General features: G+C 38.7%; 1 long non-coding RNA gene across 4 annotated transcripts in view; it reads left to right on the forward strand.

Annotated features, from left to right (window-relative positions):
- Gm39380 overlaps positions 1–26,603 on the forward strand; it is a 120,441-nt gene that overhangs the window by 17,739 nt on the left and 76,099 nt on the right. For 2 of the 4 annotated variants that reach the window (XR_001779238.1, XR_870944.1), the window contains exons 2-4: positions 10,312–10,402; positions 11,335–11,378; positions 13,984–14,059. This is a non-coding gene — a long non-coding RNA (predicted gene, 39380). Of the gene's footprint in view, positions 1–10,311; positions 10,403–11,334; positions 11,379–13,983; positions 14,060–14,834; positions 15,279–26,603 lie in introns of those variants that run through there. The other 2 variants (XR_870942.1, XR_870943.1) reach the window with 2 other exon arrangements.

Here is a 26,603-nt window from a genome sequence, read left to right on the forward strand (position 1 = left end):
CTCTCAGCATAATAAAATACAGATTTTGTTAAACTAAATATGTGTATCTATCTGCTTGCTCGTAGCAGATGGTGTTTATAGTTTCTCTGAGAATTGTGTCTGCAGAACCAGACAGGTTTCTGGGTTTTGTTTTGTTTTGTTTTCCTTACTATGTTTTTCAATTTCAGGTATAGTAGCTCCTTCTTTGACTCCACAGTTACTCAGGAGTACACTATCAGTTCTCCCTCACTTGTTAATTCTCTACAAGCCTTCATGTTTCTAGTTTTATAAAATTATGGTTGGAGAAAGTACTTGTCAGAATTTGAGAAAGAATAAAACTTTTTAATTTTATTTCTTAACTCTTATTTTATGCTCCTAACGAATGAGCTGTTCAGAGAATGCTCCATATGCAGTTGTAAGGGATATATAATCCATTGCTGTTGTGTCTCTGAGATACATTTGATGCATTGATAAAGTCCAATGTTTCTTCGCTGATTTTTATTCATTATCCAGTGTTGAAAGTGGGATACTGAAATCTGTTATGATTGGGATGTAGTCTGTCTTCCTTCAGGCATTGTACTGTTTCATGTATTTAGTTGTTCTGAAGGTATCCCCTCACCACCACCAACAGAGTTGGCATACTTTCTTGATGAACTGACTCTGACAGCACCACATAATCATACCTTCTGTTTTACTTTGTATCTTTTTTTTTTTAAACCTAGGGTCCACTTGGTCAATGATAATCTTGGCTCTCTGGGCTCTTTTGTTCCATTTCCACAGGATGTCTTCTTTTATTCTTTTTAAAATATCTATTATCTATCTCTCTATCTCTATCTACCAATCAATCTATCAATCAATCTATCTATCTATCTATCTATCTATCTATCTATCTATCTATCATCTGTTTCTTCTCTCATCTATTACATCGAAGTTTATCCTCCCTCCTCTCCTACTATTCACCCATCCCTACCTCTCCTTTCCCCCAGATCCACTCCTTCAAATGTAGAAGAAAAGAGAAGGCTTCTCAGAGTTATAAACTACACATGACATAACAATTTACAATAATATTAGCAATGTACCTCATATCAAGATTGGATAAAGCAACCCAGTACGAGGAAAAAGGTCCCAAGTAGGCAAGGGTGAGAGGCAGCTCCATTTGAGTCCTATACAAATACGAAACTATACAACCATAACATATAACCACATAGAGGACCTAAGTCAGACACAAGCTGGCTCTCTGAGTATTGATTCAATCTCTGTGAGTCTATATGAGGTTTTATTAGTTGATTCTGTGGGCTGGATACTTATAGTGTCCTTGGCACCTTTGGTACTTACAATTCTTAGTTTCCTGGAGCTGTGCCTAATGTTTTGATGTGGGTTTCTGCATCTGCTCCTATCAGTTGCTGGATGAAGTCTCTCTGATTACAATTATGCTAGGCTTAGGTTTGAGTACAAGAAAATGTCATTAGGAATCATTTCATTAACTTTTTTTTTCCAGTTATGTTTAGTTCTATCCTAGGTTTTTGGGCTATCCAGTTTCTGGTTTCTGAGATCCTCCAGGTAATGGCAGATTTGGGCTGTCTCTCTACGTTGGGCATTCTTACAAGTTCTGTGCCACCTTTATCCCAGTGCATATTGCAGTCAGGACAAATTGTAAGTTGAAGGTTCTGTGGCTCTGTTTGGTGTCTCAGCCCTTCTACTGGAGGCCTTGCCTAGTTACAGAAAATGGCCTGTTCAAGTTCTGTATCCTTACATTACTAGGAGTCTTAGTTAGCATCACCCTTGTTGATTCCAGGGGAGTTTCTACTTCACTGCTAAAATGGTTCCTTTTCCAGTCATCTCTTCCAGTATGCTTTCCCTTCATCTCCCCCAATCAAACAAGAGTACATAATAATCTACCTATCCCTGAACTTAGTTCACAGCATGAAAATACATAAATCTTGAACAGACCAAATACAATATCAAAGGCAATGTTGAAATAGTACTTCTTCATTTTAAATTACATTACAAATATATGTAATGAAAGCATGGCACTGGAGTAAAAACACATACACTGAGCAGTGAAACAGAATAGATGGCCCCAAAATAAACTCTTTAAATATAACCAAGAAAGTTTTGAAAGAGCCACCAAGAAAATTCAGTAGGGAAAATATTCAATAAATGTAATTGTTTTAGGAAAATATAGAAACATATGCAAGAGAATTAAGCTAGATATTTTTTATCTTATACTCAAAAAAAAAAAGCAAAACCTCAAAGTAAACTAAAAATTGAAGTGCTAGATTTTAATCATGAAACTGTTTAACAAGAGCATAGGGAAAAACTTCCATAATATTGAGGTAGGCAGTGATGTGTTTTATATGAACCTAAAAGGAAAGTAACCAACACAAAATGGACAGATGGCATTGCATCAACTATAAAGAAATGTGTAAAACAATGGAAATGATATACAGAATAGATAATCTGTTTAATGCATATAATTTTTGCAAATCTTATACCTGCTAAGAAGTAAATCTCCAAACTACCTAAGGAATCTATACAACTCAATATTAAAAAGTCCAAATACATTAGTTTTTCAATGTATAAAGTACTTAATACATTATTTTTAAATACAAGTAAGTGTACAAAAGATATATATGAGAAAATATTGACTTGATATTTGGAAACTCAACTCAAGTCACTATGGGACATAACCAGACATGTGCAACAATGACTGTTATTAGGAAGAAAAGATATAACAAAAAATAAAGAAAATTTCATAACCCTTGGTGAATCTATACATTTTAGAGCCATTTTGGAAAACAGGATAGAGTTCCTCAAAAAATGAAAAGACAACTATCATATAATTCAACAATCTCTCATCTGGGTTAACGCCCAAGTAAATAGAATTGGAATCTTCACTCCTACATACAATGTAGCATTATTCATGAAAACCAAGAGATAGAAATAATCTAAGAGTTAAGAAAATGAATGGTGGTTAAACTTGTGTAATCCAACTACTCAGAAAGATGGGGCAGGTTGGTGGAAAGTTTGAGCTTAGCTTGTGCTGTATAACAAGAGCCTACCTCAACAAATCAATTCAAAACAAAACAACAACAAAAAGGGTAAAGAAAACATGGAAAATATATCTAATGGAATATTATTTTGTCTTAGAATTGAATGAAATCTCAGTGTTTTAACAACATAGACAAATGAACTGATCAGATCATACTAGGGGAAATAAATCAAATGTCAGAAGATAAATGCTGTATATTTTCGTTTGTTATAAGATCTAAAAATATTGATTCATAGAAGTAAAGCGCAGAATGGTTGGTATAAGTGGCATAGCAGTGGGAGAGTGGGAAGATGGTCAAAAGATATCAGGCTGAACTTTGAGGATGCCCTTAATGATATAGATGCAACATGGGGACTGATGTTATAACATGTTATTATCTGCTGGAAATTTGTTACAATAATACAATTTAGGTGTTTCTACCACGAAACAAACTAACATAAAACACAACCAGGAAGGTACGAGTCCTGGCAGGCTTGTTGATTTGCATAACTGTAGCCATATCTTCATTAATTACATGTCTATATCAAAGCATGTCCTACTTAATTCTTTTTTTAGTTTTTAAAAGACAGCAGAAAGTTCTTCACAGCTTTGTGAAGTCTGAACTAATCATTTAGTGCTTATCATAGTTAGGACCTCCATAATTCACTGGGCAGACATCACCATAAAATGATGGGATTCTACAATTACGTGTTGGATGCTCAACTGACAGAGCTGTAATTCTCTGTGTATGTTTTCTTTATTTCTAGTTAATGGAAGATAGAAACTCCATCCCAGTCTCTGAACACATGGTACTTTCAAAAGTACGGAGCTCAAATAAAGAGCTAAAGGAACCATAGACACTGTGAATAAAGCAGGAACTTGGATCCAGAAAATAGGTTAACCCACAGGGCTGCTCCACAGGGTGCAGATTTAACTCTCTTTGGAGAAACTAGATGACATCTAGGTGGTCTTTTTTCCAAGTAAGTTTTATAGTAAGTGGTAAGTGAAACAAGACAATGATGTTCACTGAAAAGCCAAAACACTCAGTCTGTTAGAGGTGAAATGATATTTGTGTTTTGAAGCCATTGGTGTAGAGGATATTAGAGTATATTCCTGGCAGCCACTTCCTTGTGGGAAGATGTGATAACATAAGGAGGCTCAATGATACTTTAAGAATTATTGGTCTCAGTTATCATTGGAAGGCCAATGATTCTGGAGCTGTTCATGGTCCACACTGTCACCAGAAACCACGTGGAACTCTGTGATCCAGGGTCCCTGTGACTGTAAGCGGCAAGGAACTGCTTTTGCAGTGATATTGATGACTGCAGGCTCACAGTTGAGAAAGAGGGACATAGCCCTATCCCTGAAAAAGAGACAGTCTAGATAGAAAGCCATCGAAGAGAACTCTTTAAAAAGTGTGATAGGGAATGTAAAGTGTAGCTCTTCACAGTTAATGGCTTCTGTCAGGAGTAGGGGTGGGGAAGGAACTGGCCATTGAGAGTTCAACTATGCTCCAGTGAGTATATGGGCAACACTAATTGGACTTGACTTTCTTCTTCCTTTTTTGGGGGTGGGGTGGAGTGGGGGTAAGGAGTCACACGGGTCTGAAGGGTAGACCAGAGAGGATTGAGAAGTGATGTGATTGGTGTTCTTTATGTCAAATTTTCAAATTTCCAATAGAAATATTATGTAAATAAAGATCAAGAATGTAATTCTCAGTGCAGGATGGTGTGAAGTCATCAGGGGAAGATCATCCTGTTCCTGCAGGTTCACTGATGTCCCTGCACATATACTTTTAAAATTCCTGTGCCTGTGCCTGTGCCTGTGTCTGTGTCTGTGTCTGTGTCTGTGTCTGTGTCTGTGTCTGTGTCTGTGTCTGTGTCTGTGTCTGTGTCTGTGTCTGTGTCTGTGTCTGTGCCTGTGCCTGTGCCTGTGCCTGTGCCTGGGGCTGGGGCTGGGGCTGGGGCTGGGGCTGGGGCTGGGGCTGGGGCTGGGGCTGGGGCTGGGGCTGGGGCTGGGGCTGGGGCTGGGGCTGGGGCTAGGGCTGTGTCTGGGGCTGGGGCTGTGTCTGGAGCTATGTCTGGAGCTGTGTCTGGGGCTAGGGAGATAGCTGTTAAAGGCTCAGGCTCATATCTAAAATTCTTAGATTTTGGACCTTCAAATGTGTGCTTTCACTTTAGCTCATTGCCTCATTCCTATTTTCTGGAGGGCTTTCCCTTTCTTAAAAATTACCTCCATTTCTATTTCTAAGAAGATCTTATATTTTAATAAATTTAACAGTTCTTTACTAAATAGCTTAAATCATCATAATAGCAAATGTCTTAAAATGCACAAAATACACAGCTACAAAGAAAAATTTTGGTATCTAAATTAAATAATTTCTAAATACTTGTACTATAAGAGAAATGTATTAAAATTAATAGGCCAGATAACTAAATTAAGATGAAGAGCAATGGGATCAAACACAAAAGAAATAGAAGGAAGGAAATGACCAAGACAATAGATATCACAGGGAGTGCAGTCTCCCATGTCTTTAGAAGCTTCTACATGTAGCAAATGAAGACGAACACAGTGACATAAGATTGGTCAATACACGGAGAACAAAAGACTGAAGAATACTTAACTGTAAAGGGAACATATATCTCTCAATCCCTAGACCAAAGCTCAGGAACTGCAGTGGAAGAGAATGTAGAAAGAGGGGGTAGATTATGCCAAGGAAACATTTTCTTTTAGAAACAGCAAGGCAGCTATATTTATGAACTCATAGTGGTTGTGACAGCATGTACCAGGCTGTGCAAGTCCCTGCCAAGTCAAATTCCAGTGATGAGAGAGGAGTTGGGTACACAGTCCCTCCTCTAGCCATGGGATTCTCTAGTCATAGGGATCATGAAGGATTACAAAAGCACTGGTGAGTAACTTCATATTAATTCACTCTGAAAATCTTGAGAAAATCAGACAAAAATCCATTCAGAATATTGTACTCAACGAAAATAACTTAGAAACCCCCACAGTATCTATGTAACAAGAGAAAAAATTTAAAAAACTGAAAAATAAAACTTTAATTTTTCTTTTTCTGTAATTAAATAATAAATTTCCTTTTTAAAATTTTATTAGAAAAATTTTTATTTACGTTTCAAATGCTATTCCCTTTCCTAGTTTCCTCTCCAAAAATCCCCATGTTCCCCTCTTCCTGCTCCCCAACCTACTCACTTCTGCTTCCTGGCCCTGAAGGAGTTAGAGAAACTACCCAAGGGGCTGAAGGGGTTTGCAGCCCTACAGGAGGAAGAACAATATGAACTAACCAGTACTCCCAGAGCTCTCTGAGACTAAACCAGCAATCAAAGAAAACACATGGTGGGACTCGTGTCTGTAGCTGCATATGTAGCAGAAGATGGCCTAGTCAGCTATCCATGGAAGGAGAGGCCTTGGTTTTGTGAAAACTTTAATTTTTTAATTGCTTATTTTTAACGATGGTTCTTAAAAACACTTTAACATCTCTTTTAGCCTACCACCTACCAGAGGTAGTGGGAAAGAAAAAGCTATGGGGGAAGAGGACCCATTTAGAGAGGTTTTTTTGGAGAACCTTCTCTGTTGTCTGGAAATAGGCTGTTCAGTTCACAGGTTAGCAACAGCAGCTTGATCTACTTGCAAACACTTCAGGGATACACCAGCAGTCCAGTTTTGGAGAGTCTGGATAGCAAACATGAATCAGCAGTGGTGACATGACCTAGCAGAGACAGCCCGGCCTTAGCTTCAGCACTAGTCAGTAGGAGGGACCAGCAGAAATGCCAGGAGAAGTTCTTGGCTGGCCTGTCTCAGTGAAACAAAGATCAATGAAGACTCAAGACCCACAAGCTTTGAACAGCTAACTCTATAAGCAAGCCAAGCTTAGCCTCTCTCAGTGTCTATTTATACCTTCCAATCATCATGTGTCGACCATGTGTCTTGCCTCAGCACGTGTTCTGCCACAGCAAGCATCTTGTATCAGCAGGTGCATCTGTCTCAGCTGATGTCACTTTGCCAATCTGCCCTGAGTCCAAGAAAGTGGCAAGAAACTACAGCATATTACTACAAGTTTCTCTCTACAGAGTCCCGAAAAATGCAGCTCAACTATGAAATGTAAAGTGGACCAATATCTGAGTCATTAGCGAAGCATCACATCCCTCATCACATATCCTTTCACATGCTTGCTTTAGCAGAAAATCCTCTCTCCTATGACTGATTCAGCCAAACGTTCCTTCATGAGTCTGCTTTAGTCTTTCACCTAAGTGTGCCCACTTCAGAAAAGGACCCCTTCATGTGTTTGCCCCAGTAAAACACCATCCAACACAACTGACTTTACAAAAAAAAAAAAAAAAAACTCTTATGTTTCCACTTCAGTAAAATAAGTTCACAGTGCAAATATAAGGACCTGAATTCTTACCTGTGAATTCTATCAGAACTCAAGAAATGACTATATTGTAAAACTACTGTACAATATAATCGAGGAAAATTGTGTGGTGCTCTACTCCTCTTAAAGCTAATATTATTTTGATGTGAAGCCGAATCTGGGACTGTATGAGCATGGTGATTACAAGCAATTCTATTAACAAGTATAGGTATAAAATTAGTAAAATAATCTATTAGCAAACTGATTCCAACAGTGTATAACATAATGGTGCACAGTATGTAATTTTAGAACCAGTGTTGAAGAGTTGGCTTGATGCTATTATGTAATTTAAACCACCACATTAGCAGGTTAGAGGAAAAGAAACATTGCATGATCCAGTGAAGACAGGATAATTGTATTAAAATTCAATGTGCATTTATAAAAGTACCCTAGGCCACAAGCAAAAATGTAGACTTCAATTCAGAGAAGATGCTCACAGAAAAGCTACAGCAAACATTATAGTATTGTTAATGACTGACATCAATCCATCTAGGGTGAAGATAAAGAAAGCAGGGAACTGGGTAGGTGGTTCAATGGGTAAAGTACTCAGAGCATGAGGATGTGAGAATGTGAGGATGAGGGTTCCAACCTCCCCTCCCCCTGAATAAATGTAAAACTACTATGTATTATGCCATATATCCATGATGACATGGCAAAACTCGCTATGGAGAGACCACCTGACATAGAGTTTTTTTCTATAGTATAATTGTAAACTGATCTATAGAGTTGATGAAATCCCAATACAATTCTCAACAGGCTCCTTGATGGAATTCGGTGGACTGATTCAGGTATTTAAAAGTGAGTGAGTCCACAGGGTGCCAAAATACCCTTGAAGAAGTACACCATGGAAAAGCTTGCCTCTGATGAAAGAAAGTTACCATAAATTAGGGAGGATAATGTCAGTGCAGAAGGAGAGAGAAAAAACAAACAAAATACAAACAAAGAACAGCAACAACAAAACAAAATCAGTACCAGTGGCTGTACTGCCTGATCATAGATACACATAAACACATCAGCTTGATTCAGTCAAAATAGCATAGCAACTAAACTGAAAATAAAGGGGTGTGTGTTTGTGTGTGTGTGTGTGTGTGTGTGTGTGTGTGTGTGTGTGTATGTGTGTGTTTGTGATGATGCCTACATGTTCACTTGGAGGCCAGAGGCCAGACAATTTCAGGTGTTGTCAGGAACCATTTACCTTGTTTATTCTTATAGACCTTTCATTGTTCTGATGTTTGCCAAGTAAAGTTGTGCTGTCTAGTGAGCCCAAAAAGTCTGCATGCGCCTCCCCCAGTCCTGGCATTGCATATGCATGCCATTATGTCTGGGTTTTTTATTGTAGACTGTGGAGATTGACCTTGCATTGTAGTGCTTGTGTGGTGAGCACTTTACTGACTGAAATGTTGCTACCTCAGACCAGGACATTTTCAAAATGACACTGAGGTAGTTGAGAAGACTATGAAAGTTTAAAGACCTAATGTGAGAAGTAAGACTATAAAAGTTTTATAAGACGAGATGGGAAAACATGTTTATATCCTAAGGGTAGCAAAAAGTTGCCTATACAGTGCACAAAATTTGCAAATCAGAAAGGGAATGTCAGATGAATTTCACTACATTGAAATTAAAAAGCTTCTGTTCATTAACAGATTGTGTTAAAACAAAGAGAAATGGAATCCACAGAGGGAAGGAAAATATTTACAAGCATGGAACCAATAAAGAATTATAATTCAACTCAACCACAAAAAGATAGCATAATAAAAAAGTGAATAAAATATATACATGAACATTTCACAAAAGAACAAAACTGAATGGCAAATGATTGTGTGAAAATGTGCTCAGTCTCAAAGACTATGGGAATGCAAATTGAACTGAGAGGAGGCACCATGCCCTGGCACTTTGTGAAGAGACACTCCACTGCAGAGAGTGGAGGGAGTCGTCCATTTGTACATGCTTTAGGAGGTAGGACCAAGAATGTTCTAGGCAGAAAACTCAGATAGTTTTAAATCTCAACAACCAAGACAGATAAGCAAATGAGAACTCATTCACATGATGGAATAAAGAGGAGGTATATCTATTAAGTCACAAAATTGGTGATTCTCAGGAAGATATATGTGATGGAACATGCACATGATTTTATCAGAATACCTTCATGCATATCAACTTATAATGAGCATGTTAACACTTTAAAGAAAAGCCAGGCACTGATTTTTGTGAACAGTAGTGAGTCCTCTCAGACAAGTACTTGAACCGTTGCTTTTCACAACTCACAAGCATTCAGTAAATAGCTCCTGTATGTAGGCAACACTGAATAGAAACAATGAAGACAAATTGAAACTGGAGAAGCATAGATGGTTGTACAAATCTTGATTTTTGGGATACTCAGATATGTACCTTGGTGCAGAATACCTAGTGTTGGTTTTGTGTGATTACCTTCTCACATCGGCTAGGCACTGGAGAGTCTTGTGCCTATCCATGTGCTGTCTTGGAATAGTTAGGGATCTTGTCTTCCACTCAACTATGAATAATAACTTTATGGCAGTCTTCTTCCTCTATCTTCTCATTTTATTTAAATTTTAACCCAGAAATAGGGAGACAACAAATAACAACATGAAAAAAATACAATGGAGAATAAGTATCAACGGAGAGAAAGCAACACTATCCATGAATGAGCACCCCTCTGATTGGAAGACCTGGACTCTGGCTTCTGCTACATTGATAATCATTCTTGTGTAACATTGTCTAAGACACAGATCTCAGGAATCAAAGGTCCTTGGCTCTTGAACTGTCCTTGTAGATTAAGTGTTTTAAATAACTTATCTTTGTTCTTTAAAAAGAACTTGAAATACAGTAACCATGTGCTTTTCCTACTCTGCAGATCAGGTTAGTCCAGTGTCTCAAGGACAAACAGCTGCACAATGGCAGAAACAGAAGCTCAGCCCATTTTCCATGACTCCAAAGTCCTACAGGTAGGTTTGATCTTTTGTTACTTATTCCTGGAAACCAGGGCTCTGGGATAAAAGCACCACTTCCTGTGGTTTCTTACAGCTCCCAACATACAGAGTGGCCAGAACTATCCACATTTGGCACAGAATAACCCATCCTTATGAAAAGCTTTCAAGCCTATAACACTGAAATTACTGATGTATAGGAGTTTGTGCACTGTAGAACTCAGCTTGCCCACTGAGCTGTAAATAATCAACCAAGCTGGTTACAACTGCCATTTAAGGTATTTCCTTTTTCCTCTGCTCTAATCATTCTGAATTTGAAGAATCAATAAAAAGTCTATTATTTCTAAATCAAGAAGAATTCTTATGGTTTGGTTTGGGGAAAATGAAAGCAAAGTGAGAAACCAACTTTCATCATGACAGAGTTGCTATTGCTAAGGCATGTCAATATTTTACTGAGGGAAGTCAAAACATTTGAAATTAGGGTTTCATGGTTGGATACTTAATTCAAATGTGTTTTGGTTTGGAAAAAAATGAGGACTTACAAGAGAGAGGAAAATCATTTTGACTAATAAAAATCTATATCTCTGGATGTTTGGGAGCCCTGCCAGTATGACATATTTGTTATATAAAATATACTACAAAATTTTTCTACTTATTGAATTTAATTTCAGTTTGCATCAATTGCTTAGAAATGTTCCTAAATATTTATTTAGTTTTCTAGAGAGTGGAAAAGTTTGACGCCAGTTACCTGTCTCTGGAAATTCATTTCTTAAAATGTAATTTTTAAATACATATTATGTATACTATAATTATGTCCCCTATTTCATACACACACACACACACACACACACACACACACACACACACACACACACACACTTCTTTAACAGTAATCATTTAAATGGTACTTTTGAACATGAGTCTACACTCACATCTCTGTTTTTTGACAGGTCAAGCTATCCTCCCTCAGTCTTCCTTTAAATCCATGATATGGGTAAGCTTGTTTCTGCTTTTCAGTTTTTTTCCCTTAATAAGAGGACTAGAAAGCATTTGCAAGGAGATTTCTCTGAGAAGCTGCCATGAAGGATTGATGCTACCATCATCGTCATATTCTGCTATTATTACTCATTGTGTTTCTTCTCTATGGGATGACAGTTTTGGGTTCAATGTAAATGCCAGGGCTATGTTGAGCCTCTGGGTCATTAAGGCTTTTCTCGTCTAGACAATTTTCAGCAATTGGTTTTCAATTCTTATATGGCCCTGTATCATAGAAAAGGAGGTGTCAGAAGTGTCAGAGGCTGTGATCCTCCCACTCCTCCCACTCTGGGTTTAATATCAGTTTTCAGGTTAATTGAAACAGAAGCAGCCGCTTCTACTGCTGCTTAGTTCTGGTGACTGGGCAAAGTCCCTTTGTCTAGTCCATGTGATGTAAAAGTCACATTTCTTTTGAATTTGACTAAAGGAGCAAAAAGATTATCATTATAAAAATTTTGGGTGATGTCTATAGTCTACTCTGTTATTATTCTTTTTCAAAGTAATTTTTTTTTCTGAAGGGAATGGTCTGGTTTTCAATTCTGTTAGCAAATGGGTGGTAGATACATCTGAGAGATAAAGAGTATAAAAGTCTTTAATGAAATATAGAACCATGTGCTATGTGAGTAGAGAGGGGACTATTGGAGCAAGAAAGGAGAGAAGAGAAGTGCAGGGTGGGGAGAGGGATGGGAGAGAGTAGGGTAGGAGGAGATCATTAAAGCAACAAGCACATGAGAAGGGCATAATGAACACCATCACCTAAAATGAGTCTAATAAAGCTTTAAGAAGAAAAAGGACATACATAAGCATATCTCTATGTACATAAATAAACACACACATACATACATACATACATACATACATACATACATACATACATACATATCAACCTATGTAAAATACCTTTGATTCCTTTCATACTATGGAGAATATGATCACTGTCCTTTAAACATCACATACAAAAAGGGAAGAGGCCATTTCACAATGATTGCAGTCTAAGAGTAAGGAGAGCATAGTAGAGATAAGGGCAGTGGAAAAGGAAAAGGGAAGAGCTGAACAGAATCCAACTCAATCAAACAAGTACTTTCTAAGTGGTTTCCAGGGATACACAAATACAATGCCTTCATTTAGAGGGTGTGAGTGTAAAATAAACAATTAAAATTGAATGAGTGTGGCAATCAAAAAAGACATCTGCTGTTGTGCTCACTGTAACTTAGGAGTGATCAGAGTATAAGTGGTCACCTCAGGATGGATGAAAGAGAGGAGAGTTCCAATCTTCTTCAAGTGTGGGCATTGGACCACTGGTGTGCAGGGTAACCACTGAAGCATCCCAAGAACTTACTGTCTCTAGGTAACAACTGGGTCATCTGCACAATGAAAAGGTACAACCAAATGAGACTGAAGTTCATTTAATAAGAGAGTGAAAAAAAGTGGGTGACTCATTAATTATGTTCAGAAGATAATTCAGCATAACTTTCTGCTGCTTAGAATTCCGATATGAATCCATAACACTTCCTTTATTAATTTAACATAATACTTTAAACATGAAATTGATTCTAAGTTAATATCAAGAACATTTGAATTCAAAGCCTTTACACTGGGATTTCATTGGTATAATGGAAAGAGTGTAACATTAGAAGTAAAAACCATCAGGGTTTCCCTCCTCTTGCTACCATGTGCTAAAAAAAAATAAATGAACCTCAGGTGGGTTCCACAGACTTGTAAAGCATTGCCAGAGAATTTTTAAATTAAGGATGTTCTTAGCTCAAATCTCAGACTTTCTAAATTAAAAATACTGTGTGCGGAACTACTATGGACTACCTGCCACTCTCCACATCCCTAATAGTGATATCAGCGTACTTTAGAGTTTGTAAGTGGGCACATCATACAGGATTAGTTATGTGTCTTTTACTTTTTGTGCAGTGATTGTCAGGTTTTCATTCCCTGACACACTGGTCTTCACCGCATCATTACTCTTTTTCTTTGATATAAGCACCATGTAGAAATAAAAATCACATCCAAATTTAATACTCACTCTATTACTTTCAAATTTAAGTCTATGCTTTTTTTCTTAGCTATATTTCTGGGGCAGAAAGCATCATGTCACGTGGATTACATAACAGTTTTCTAGACAGTATAGCTCTTTTACACTAACTGTTGGCCTTTTTACTGTATTGGTGCTGGGTCCTGAGCATTTATGGAGGTTTGAACACCTATGATGTATCTGTTTCCCTTTGGTCTGCCACGTTTCCTTGAAACATGTGAAGATTCACAATTGATTGCCAGTACTAAGTGACTATGCATTTAAGCCTCTTGGGCGATAGTTTTGTGCACTGCGTATTCAGATGCTGATTTGTAAGCCCAGAGATCTGGTTGCAATCTGGGTATTGGCATAGTCAAGTATCTCCTGTCTAATGGGTAAAATTTGTTTTCCATCACCTCTGGTTGGTTAATAAAGAGCCGACCAGACAGGAGAGAATAAGATGAGACTTCTGATCCCAGGAGAGGGATCTCTGGTGGGACAGAGAGAGAGAGAGGAATTCACCATGAGTATTTTCCATGAACAGGTGGCCATGAGAGAATTGAGGAGGACACTGATTGATGGATGGAGCAGGAACAGTAAGGACAAGACTACGATGACAGGTAATGCCATGTGGATGGGAAGTAGGGCATGGCAGCATAATCAGGTTAGAATAGCTCAGTATCTGCCCATCCAGAGTACAAGAAGCTCATAAAATACCAGGTCTCTGCCTCATTATTTTAGAGCAATGTCAGACATAGATAAGCCACGTACATTTATATAAGCCAGTCCTGGAACTGCAATGAACTTTCCTCAACTATTAAATTGTACACATAATATCTCCTTGTGGGTGGCTGGCAATCAGATGAGAGATAAATTGGATAATTTGGTCTTTGAGAGCCTGCCTTCACTGAACATATCTACATTCTTGTTCTGTAGAATAGAATCCTTATTTACTACATTGACAAGTGTTTATTGAAGATCTTTCAGCAGGTTCTACACTGAAACATTGCAGAGACAGGCAGAAATTACCCTCTCAGTTATTTATAAAATGTTTATCTAATACCAAGGGACCAGTTGTGGAATCATAGACATATAACTTATGTTATACCAGCTGAACACTGTGTGTGTGTGTGTGTGTGTGTGTGTGTGTGTGCGCGCGCGCGTGTGCACGCACACAAAGCAATAAAGTAAAAAATGACACAAATTTGAGAAAGAGCAAGGTAGGAGAGACTAGAGGGAGGAAATTGAGGAGGAAATTATGTAATTATATTTTTAGTTCAAAAAACAGTAACAAATGATTAGAAGCTGCCTTTAAGAGAAGTGATTGAAAATGTGACCTGAACTTAGTTATGAGGGCACTGAGCCCTCTACTGAGACACTGTATTCTCTCCTTAGAAGCTTAATATTAAAAGGCTTAATATTTGCTGAGAGTGACAAGAAATGACAAATCACAGATATAACATGGTACATCATTTCTGAAAAATAATTCATCAGTAGGTGTCTGGGCCTTCAAACTACATATTGCCAACCTGTAATGGTTTGGATAAAGGTTTGACTACTGGGACAATTGATGCTGGTTAGTTGGAGCTAAGAAATTAGTGGCAATTAAGAAGAGCCCCGCATCACAGACGTAAAATCTTCTGGGAAGTGTTTTCTGAGAGCACAAACTGTGTTCCAGCGATAGCCAAAGTTGTACCTCATGCTGCAGCTGGACTTGGTAATGTGTAAGAGTGATCCAGGTGGTATTGGCTTTGAAGGCAAGAAGGGTCATTGGGAGCAGCTGAGGCTTGGCACTGTGAGAGGCCATGGAAGGCCATTGGTGAAGGTATAGCCTCAGTCGAAGTTGATGGCCCAGGACTGAAGGGGTCATGCAAAGGAGTTGAGACTTGGCACCATGAAGAGAGCCTATGAGAGGCTATTGGTGAAGGTAGTTGCAGCAAAAAATCCCAGTGCACTGGAGATGCCAGTACCATGGAATGATCACCAAGAACAGCAGCAGCAGTGGAGTGGATCAACCTGAGCTTAGAGTGCTACAGAGGACAGAGCTGGAGAAGTGATGACAACCCTTTGGAGGAGTTCAGGAGGTCATGTGTAGATTCCAGACATTGAAACAGGAAGCTGCAGCACCAAAGTTGCCTTGGAGACCCCAAGATGTTCGAGATGCCAGAGCTGTGGGCTATCTGCTGGCAGGGATAGCTGCTAACAGGGAGTAGAGCCAGTCCAGGAGAAAGAAGTTTGTTGTAGTCAACAAAGATGAAAAAGGAGTTGGAGATCTGAAGACTGCTTTGACACCAGACATGGAGATGTAGAGTTTTGGCTTTGCCCAGCTGGCTTCCTGCCTTTCTTTGGAATTTCAGTTAAGTGATAAGATGAATCTCAGAAGAGACATTGAACTTTGGACTTTTAACATTGTTGAGACTGCTATAGAATATGGGGACTTTGAAAGTTGGACTAAATGTATTTTGCATTATGGTAATTTAGGTATGGCCCCCATGGACTCTTATGTTTGAACAAGTCTATGGGGGCCAGGAAGTAGAATGTGATGGTTTATACATGCTTGGCCCAGGGATTGGCACTATTAGGAGGTGTGGTCTTGCAGTAGGTGTGTCACTGTGGGCATGGGCTTTAAGTTCCACTTCTTAGAGGCTGGCAGATGAAGATTTAGAACTCTCAGCTCCTTCTGCACCATGCCTGCCTGGATGCTACCATGCTCTTGCCTTAAGGATACTGGACTGAATCTCTGAACCTGTCAGCCAACCCCAATTAAGTGTTGTCCTTATAAGAGTTGCCTTGGTCGTGGTGTCTGTTCACAACAGTAAAACCCTAAGACATGATTAATTTCAACCTATGGTCTTTGATGATACTCTAAGAAAACAGGGATATAACAAAGATTTAAATAAACTCACTTATCACTCTGTCTCAATAATGAGATATCAGAAACAAATCAATAACAGCAAGGAGGTGATGAGTGAGCTGGGTTGTTAAGCTCAATATTCATTGCTGGCTTTTGATATTTTGTAGACTGTTAACAATCTTCACAGCAGAAAACTGGAAAATAGGTAATGATAGACACATCCTAGGACTAAAAGTAAAAAGGTCTGTATTTCCAGTGCAAGGCAAATCTCTAAATAGTGGCAGGTGTGAAGTGGATTCTTGGAGGAGTATTTTGTTCCTTGTTCTTTTCTGCATTTTCTGATGTGGACATAGTTTTCTTTTCTAAGCCTTCCCCTGATCCTCTTCTGTCGGTTGTGCAATCAGAGCACCAGCTCTCTCCTTTCTCTGGCAGCATTTATAGGCACAATCAGGTAGCTTCTTAGAGATGTCAACTATTAAGCATTCAGCAATGATTGTTTGAATGGGAGAGATTTCATTCAGCAATTGAGGTCGTGACTCAGAAACAGGGTTACCCATCTTGACAAATGTCATCCACACTTTGCAAATACAAAAGGCCCCCATAGAACCCGCTTTAGACCAGGCAATCCTTTCTTAGGTCTTAAATAAAATGACAAACTTCGCATCTTGGCCTTCTGTGTGCTTTTATGTGCTTCAAGGTTATTTGCCAGGGCAGTTTGTGAAGGAATTTGGCCTCTGGAAGGGTTGTTTGCATGAAGCTGATAGGGCAATACCATTTTAAAGATACAGTCTCTCAATTAAAAACATTAATTTAAAAAACTGAGATGTACTTATTAATTTTTAATTTTGTTTGTGTATATGTGTGTGTGTGCTTGTGAGTATATACCACATTTGTGTGTGTGTGTGTGTGTTTGAGAGAGAGAGAGAGAGAGAGAGAGCGAGAGAGCGAGAGAGCGAACACATATGTGCATTCACAGAGACTAGAAGAGGAACTTGGGTTCCTTGTTGAGCTGCTCAACATAGGTGCTGGGATTCAAATTTGGGTCCCCTGGAAGAACAGTAAATGCTCTAAACTGATGAGCTGTCTCTCCAGCCCTTTTTATCCTCAATTTTCAAAATGTACATTTTATCTATCTATCTATCTATCTATCTATCTATCTATCTATCTATCTATCTATCTATCTATCTATTTATCTATTTTATCTTTTATTTATTTGTGTGTGCGTGCTTGCACGTGTGCACATGTTTAGTCAGAAGACAATATGCAGAAGTTGGTTTTTTTCTTTCTAACTTGCTTCTACCATATGATTCCTGAGGATTGAGGATTAATCTCTAGTCTTTAGGCTTGGTGGTATAAGCAGTTTACCTGCTGAGCCATCTTGCTGGTTAATCCCATACATTTTTTAGCACTCATAACTGTAGAAGGAGGATAGCAGAAATGGTCATTTGAAAATATCAGAAATTTTTAAAGTAAAAAGAAGCAACCTTAGATAAAAACAATTGTCACCTAACAAATATCACTAAATATTTTGAGAATCATCTGGTAAGAACATACATGTCTGAGTGTCTATAACATCATAATACATACTAATGACTGAACATGTTAGAGATGCCATAGTCACATATCTACTTAAGCTGAAGCCACTCAGTTCATCACTTCTAGTCTTCCGGAGGTGGGTGAGGGCCTGTATCAGTATCGCAAAAGCTGTCACACTAGCTCAGGCACAGCTATTCACAGGAATTCACGTCTATGCCATCGTGGTCTGCCTTACCTCAGAGGTCTTGGTGTTCTGTGTATTCCACAGGCTGAGTTTATTTGTCTTATCTCCCCAGAACAAACACACAAAAGCAAACACACAAGAAGTCCTCTATGTTCTATAGCACAACCTACAATTTTTATTAGCTTATTCCTCAAGAAAACCTTAGGCAGAAACCTAGGAGAGCCATGATATCTGTGAGGTCATATGGGTCTCAGTAGGTACCACCTCTTGTGTCTACTCACTACTCTTTCCTAATGTGTCAGGTGATGAGTAACCCCTATGTTTTCACCGTCACTTAGGGACCATGAAGCTGGTAGTATGAGTTTCAGGTTGGATTCCAGTAAACAGCTTGCCTTTAAACTGTCCAGCCACGATTTTTACTTTGAGGCTCAAGGAGTCTGTGACCAGAGTTTTGGATGCTTTGGAAAGCAGCATTTCTAGTGTCCATCCATAGAAATGAAAATGAATGACAAAAAGAATGCTACAAAAAATCAATTTACCCAAGGAAGACACTTAATTCTTTCTCTATCCTTTATGTTAATGAACAATTATGTTCAAAGGGAGTCAGGGTGGGGTTTGGTGGCAGCACCAGGTTCTGAGTACAATGTGAATGTAGACACCAAGCTTTCTAGTATTCAATGGCGTAAGACCACTGTTTTGGGTCCTACTTGTCTGTGAAACTGAATGTTTCTTTTGATCTGATGCCTTGGCTAAAACAAGAAACACTGGTTGCATTTACCAGGCACAGGACACACAAGGTTCAACTTTTATCCTTTGCACAAAGGACATATAAAAGCTGAATTGCTGTAAGTAGAATTTCCTTTTCTGACCCCTTTAGAAAACATCAGAAAACTATTTTATCGCCAAGTCCTAAAACTAGTAATGATAATAGTAATGTTCATAGTGAATATTACAGAACTCGGAATTTAAAGTGCTGTAGGCAGATGGTTTGCACAGCAGTAGCCATTTCTCCCGGTACCCACTTGAGAGCCTGGCACATTTTGCTCTTCACAGTAGGACCAGAGAACACAGGAAGGATGTTACAGCTCTCCAATGAGCAAGCTTTAGGGATGGCAGTTTTTCCTTCTCATGAATAATTCCAATGATTCTTGTTAATACCCACCACCTACCTCTCCTCATAAGATTTGCCAGTCTGCAGATTTCCATGGATACTTGAAAACTGGATCTCTCTTCGGGTGTCTTATTAATTTCAAGCACTGTGAAGACTCTTAAACTCTGCCTGATCAGGGCGGCGCTTTCATGGTCTTGTTCTTTTTCCATGCTCCATTTATTGAATATCCTGTCTTTTATTTTAACAATGTCTCCTGGTTTCCCCCTTCTTTTCTTTATTCTCATTGTCCTCGAATAACTCAGGTCACTTCCCGCTGTATTACACTCAGAGCAACCACCCTGGTGTGGCCTGAACCAATGAGAAAAGGGTATCATACTTTTGTACTCAGACGCAATTACCCTTGATTGTAGGAAAATACTCTCTCCCAACGCCAAGGGGAATGGGTGTTTCTCAGAAATAAAGGATGATGAACTAAAATGTAACCTTGACTCAATTCTTTCTAAATCCTACGCGTTTATCTTTAATTTCTTATAATGGGGCATAGCTCATTGCCTCCCTGTTTCTTCCCTGAGACTTGGTGCAGATAATGGAACAACAGACTATTCAGTAGACGCCCTTCCTATGGCTTTCTGACCTCCCTTTCACATGCTGTGTAACCCAGAAGGCCAACCAGTCTCTCTTATTCTGCTTGCAAGTGGACAAAGTCCACCATTGCTTTTCTTTGCCATGTTCTGAGAGGTAAGACTGTAAGAGGGATACTAGGAATCAAACTTTTTGGAAAATATTCTCTAAAATTTTTTGTTTAGCAATATTTATCCAATTTCCCTCTAATTAATAAAAGACATTATTTGGTGTTTACCCTATGTGCATAAATCACCATATGGTTTTTCTCTATAGAACATGTAATCTCTGTGACATAAATCACAGTAGTTTACCTTTAATCTATCTTGGGTTATTGTAAGTAATGTATTTGTCCCAGAAAGGCATGCTACTACCTAATTAGTTTTCAGTCTTGAAGTTTAAGTTATCTACAGAACCTAGAAAAATCAAAACCCATTTTTCTAATGCAATGCTGTTGTATTTGAGTGAACAAAAACCCCATTTAACAACTGTGAATCATTTGTAGTAGGAGCTGGAGGCCACACTGCTTTTTACCTTCGCAGCATCTATATAGACATCCTTTAGCATCCTTCTTAGAAAACAAGGACTGACAGGATGATTCATAAGCCCCTGACCACAGTATTCTATCTGGAGCCCTTCGATACTGAGAATATTTACTGATCAGATTTGAGGTTTATATTTGCCCTCATGTAGCAAATATGTCACGAGATTTTGCCTGGGAAGTACTTTAGTTATTATTTCTTAGACTGCGAGTCTAAGATATTAATCAATCCATTCAAAGGACAACAAACATTTGCTCTGTGTGAAGTAACTGAACTCATCATACAGTCCACTAAGTTCATGTGGACAATGGTGCCTGTATCACCCCACGAGTGCTCCTCACCATTGTGTGCTGGTCTCCATGAGAACTACAGCTTGCTGATATGGCCTTGGGATGCTCTCCATCCCTTCAATGCAGCCTTATCTTCTTCTCTCTCAGCACAACTGCCTCACCCACTGTATTTGTTGCCCTTACTGTTTTTCACACATATGGAAAACTCTCATCTTGCTGCATGCAGAGGACATTTCAGCTCATCTAATACCCATCTTTCTTCTTCTTCTTCTTCTTCTTCTTCTTCTTCTTCTTCTTCTTCTTCTTCTTCTTCTTCTTCTTCTTCTTCTTCTTCTTCTTCTTCTTCCTCTTCTTCTATCTGTTTCATTTCAAGTCTTAGACACACAGTATATATGGCCCATGGTCTTCAACTCCATTTCATAACTCTACAGTGTCTTTTGGCTAGAACAAATAAAACCTAAGATTCAAGTATCCATTCCAATTGTGATTTATTAGCTTTGGAAAAGCTAGAGTTTGAATTTTTTCAAACATGTATAAGACAACCTGGACCTGGTGGTGCATGTCTGTAATTTCAGCTGTCTGAGAGTAAGGCAGAAGCAATATAATTTCTGGACCTTTCCAGGCTATAGAGAGAGTTGAAGGCCATCCTAGGAAACATAACAGAGACCTAGCTTCAAAATAAAAAGCAAACATTGGCCAGGTATACAGATCAGCTTGTGAGAGACCTGGATTTAATGTTATGTTTAACAAATATAAAGAAAAATTTAAAAAAGTATTCAAAGACCAACATGGCCAGATGTTGACAGAGCCATCACTGTCAATGGCTTTATAATTTGTGGTTCTCTTTCAAGGCCCATACCTAAACATGATAAAAGCAATCTACAGCAAACCAGTAGCCAACATCAAAGTAAATGGAGAGAAGCTGGAAGCAATCCCACTAAAATCAGGGACTAGACAAGGCTGCCCACTTTCTCCCTACCTTTTCAACATAGTACTTGAAGTATTAGCCAGAGCAATTCGACAACAAAAGGAGATCAAGGGGATACAAATTGGAAAAGAGGAAGTCAAAATATCACTTTTTGCAGATGATATGATAGTATATATAAGTGACCCTAAAAATTCTACCAGAGAACTCCTAAACCTGATAAACAGCTTCGGTGAAGTAGCTGGATATAAAATAAACTCAAACAAGTCAATGGCCTTTCTCTATACAAAGAATAAACAGGCTGAGAAAGAAATTAGGGAAACAACACCCTTCTCAATAGTCACAAATAATATAAAATATCTTGGCGTGACTCTAACTAAGGAGGTGAAAGATCTGTATGATAAAAACTTCAAATCTCTGAAGAAAGAAATTAAAGAAGATCTCAGAAGATGGAAAGATCTCCCATGCTCATGGATTGGCAGGATCAACATTGTAAAAATGGCTATCTTGCCAAAAGCAATCTACAGATTCAATGCAATCCCCATCAAAATTCCAACTCAATTCTTCAACGAATTGGAAGGAGCAATTTGCAAATTTGTCTGGAATAACAAAAAACCTAGGATAGCAAAAAGTCTTCTCAAGGATAAAAGAACTTCTGGCGGAATCACCATGCCAGACCTAAAGCTTTACTACAGAGCAATTGTGATAAAAACTGCATGGTACTGGTATAGAGACAGACAAGTAGACCAATGGAATAGAATTGAAGATCCAGAAATGAACCCACACACCTATGGTCACTTGATCTTCGACAAGGGAGCTAAAACCATCCAGTGGAAGAAAGACAGCATTTTCAACAATTGGTGCTGGCACAACTGGTTGTTATCGTGTAGAAGAATGCGAATCGATCCATACTTATCTCCTTGTACTAAGGTCAAATCTAAGTGGATCAAGGAACTTCACATAAAACCAGAGACACTGAAACTTATAGAGGAGAAAGTGGGGAAAAGCCTTGAAGATATGGGCACAGGGGAAAAATTCCTGAACAGAACAGCAATGGCTTGTGCTGTAAGATCGAGAATCGACAAATGGGACCTAATGAAACTCCAAAGTTTCTGCAAGGCAAAAGACACCGTCAATAAGACAAAAAGACCACCAACAGATTGGGAAAGGATCTTTACCTATCCTAAATCAGATAGGGGACTAATATCCAACATATATAAAGAACTCAAGAAGGTGGACTTCAGAAAATCAAATAACCCCATTAAAAAATGGGGCTCAGAACTGAACAAAGAATTCTCACCTGAGGAATACCGAATGGCAGAGAAACACTTGAAAAAATGTTCAACATCCTTAATCATCAGGGAAATGCAAATCAAAACAACCCTGAGATTCCACCTCACACCAGTCAGAATGGCTAAGATCAAAAATTCAGGTGACAGCAGATGCTGGCGAGGATGTGGAGAAAGAGGAACACTCCTCCATTGTTGGTGGGATTGCAGGCTTGTACAACCACTCTGGAAATCAGTCTGGCGGTTCCTCAGAAAACTGGACATAGTACTACCGGAGGATCCAGCAATACCTCTCCTGGGCATATATCCAGAAGATGCCCCAACAGGTAAGAAGGACACATGCTCCACTATGTTCATAGCAGCCTTATTTATAATAGCCAGAAGCTGGAAAGAACCTAGATGCCCCTCAACAGAGGAATGGATACAGAAAATGTGGTACATCTACACAATGGAGTACTACTCAGCTATTAAAAAGAATGAATTTATGAAATTCCTAGCCAAATGGATGGACCTGGAGGGCATCATCCTGAGTGAGGTAACACATTCACAAAGAAACTCACACAATATGTATTCACTGATAAGTGGATATTAGCCCCAAACCTAGGATACCCAAGATATAAGATATAATTTGCTAAACACATGAAACTCAAGGAGAATGAAGACTGAAGTGTGGACACTATGCCCCTCCTTAGATTTGGGAACAAAACACCCATGGAAGGAGTTACAGAGACGGAGTTTGGAGCTGAGATGAAAGGATGGACCATGTAGAGACTGCCATAGCCAGGGATCCACCCCATAATCAGCATCCAAACGCTGACACCATTGCATACACTAGCAAGATTTTATTGAAAGGACGCAGATGTAGCTGTCTCTTGTGAGACTATGCCGGGGCCCAGCAAACACAGAAGTGGATGCTCACAGTCAGCTAATGGATGGATCATAGGGCTCCCGATGGAGGAGCTAGAGAAAGTAGCCAAGGAGCTAAAGGGATCTGCAACCCTATAGGTGGAACAACATTATGAGCTAACCAGTACCCCGGAGCTCTTGACTCTAGCTGCATATATATCAAAAGATGGCCTAGTCGGCCATCACTGGAAAGAGAGGCCCATTGGACTTGCAAACTTTATATGCCCCAGTACAGGGGAATACCAGGGCCAAAAAGGGGGAGTGGGTGGGCAGGGGAGTGGGGGTGGGTGGATATGGGGGACTTTTGGTATAGCATTGGAAATGTAAATGAGTTAAATACCTAATAAAAAATGGAAAAAAAATAATAATTTGTGGTTCTCACTACAGAGTCTTAGGCACTTTGTTCTCATCAGCTGTATAGTTTGGCTACAATCCAAAAAAAAAATTGGCTTAAGCCATGTCTGGATATAATCACAATTATGTTTACTTTCAGATTCACTTCCTGTGTTTACTGTGGTGAAAGTACAGGCTTAAGCATTTTCTCATAGTGACAGGCTGAGTCTCAGTTCAGTGAATTCTAGCAATGTGCATATATTAGAGTGGCCATGTAGCATACCTGTGATCTTGGATTTTGCTTATTAAGTAAAGATTTTATTGCCTTCTGTGGTTTCATAAACATTTACAACTTCAATTTAGTTACAAATCTTATATAAGCAATATTATGTAATAGACACAATAAAGATAAAGAATGATATGTTTACAAATCGATGAATTTGCATATTATCTGCTTTCAAATCTTTGTATACATAAGTCACACTACTATAATCATGAACATATAATTGTGGCCATTTTTTTTAATGTTATATACTTCTATTGTCTTCTAGAATTACTGTGTTTAATGACTGCAGCATATGCTACCCAAAACATGAATAGCATTTATCTGAACTTGTTTTGCTAAAACACTACCATTTTACTTCTTAATCTGAATAATTCTACAGAGAACCTTGTTCTAGATATTACTATTTGCATGTTTCAGATGTTTCTTTCTTGTGTCAGCCTGTTGCAACAAAGCAATATTATCTGTATATTTGAATCATCTGGAGACTTCTTTTTAAGGTTTGCCATAAAGATTCTGGTTAAATTTGATCATGTTAAATCATAAGTATCAGGATTTAATAATCTTACCAGTGTCTAGAGATGGGGGAAGGAAGAGGTATTGAAGGAAATAAGGATCCACGGGAAGGGGTTTATTGTCAAGTTATTTCACCTTTGTCTCATGTTCATATGTCATTGTGTCCACTCCAAACCCAGTCAAATTGACCAGCTGCTGGTTTCGGGGCAGGGCATATCTCTCACATGTGTTAGGGCCACAAACATTTGGGCAAAAACCTAAGCCTCTTCAGTCACACCTACATCACAGAGTCAAAATATATGTGTTTAAATAGTACTACAAAGTGCCTGTGAGCTCCAGGGGAATACTGGTTTCACTTCTACTGGCTCCAAAAGGAAAATGATTCTCTGAGTTCTATTTCCCCCATAATGGAGGAAGTAGAGTAGGGGTATCCTCAGGGAGCCTTTCACAGACCATGTTAGTAGCCAGTAAGATAGCATATCAGAAATGTTTTATAAAGCATAATGCTTTATCGCCATGTATACCAAGCACTATACATTAACATGATGTATGTGTATGGATTCATATTGGTCTAATATTCTTATCAATTTAAAAATCTGTAGACAGACCCTGGCTCTTTCTTATGCTGGTGTTCGAGTTCTGCACTGACTCCATCTTCAGTCTCTTTCTGAACCTGTAATCAATCTCGGAAAGTCCTGGGAACTGGTTGATTGAGAGTACAGATACTAACAGGATCATTCTTCACTGGAGTTTCATTTCCTGCAAGTAGTTGACAAACTCTTCCTTGCTCTTTAGTCCCAGGTGAATACAAATGATTTTCATTACTTGAAAGTCACAAGAACCAAGGGAATTCAGAAGTGAAGTCTGCGCAGCAAGTATTCTGTGTGTTTATTCAGGCTGGGACTTTAAGTCACTCACTCTATACAAATAAAACCCAACTATTTATTGTTCTGCCATCACATAGAGTTATAGTTTGTTGGGTTCCTTTCTGACAGGATGAAACTCATGCATTTGACTGAAGTGCATGACATATTTTCCTCTATTACCCACATCTCCACATTATTTAAACCCTGCTATTTCTGGCTCTCCAAGGTATCGTTACAAGGAACGAGGGGAAGAATTATTGCAAGGCATAGTTCCAGGGAAAATGATTTGTCAGTTTATAATATATATTACCCTGGGCACATTCACCTGATAAGAATTTACATAGCCCTGGGCTAGACAGAAGATTATCTCTTTTTGTTGTAAAGGGCTCAGCATCTATTAGCTTCAGACAGTTTTCTGGTATTTCTCGAGCGATGGAAGATTGGTATATGCTTTTAGGTCTGAGCTAGATGTGCGAAAGACTGGCATGCTTATATCACATTAAGTCTATAATCTGGCAAACTACTTCTAGTACAGTTGCACCTCAAATTCTGTTAAACTAGAGTTAAAAGTATTCTGAAGAGAAGTAGGGGGAAGTGTAGGTTGGGGGGGGTAGAGGTGGGAGGGAGGGGCTTGGAAAAGAGGAGGGAGGAGAAGTAAATAAATAACACAATCAATTAAAAAACAGATTAAAACAACAACAACAACAATAACAATAACAACAACAACAACAACAAGAATCCTTTACAGTTCTGGTGTTTAAGTGGCCAATAGTGCCACAGGTTTGGCAGATTTTAGACTTTGTCCTTAGGAAAAAACTACTTTAGAATTCTTGTTTTCCTCAACCTTTTCAATAAAATAGTATATATTTAAGTTAAATAGAATATATGAAATACCATTCAATGCATGC

Source organism: Mus musculus, chromosome 9, assembly GCF_000001635.26.
Source record: "Mus musculus strain C57BL/6J chromosome 9, GRCm38.p6 C57BL/6J".
Lineage (NCBI taxonomy): Eukaryota > Metazoa > Chordata > Mammalia > Rodentia > Muridae > Mus > Mus musculus.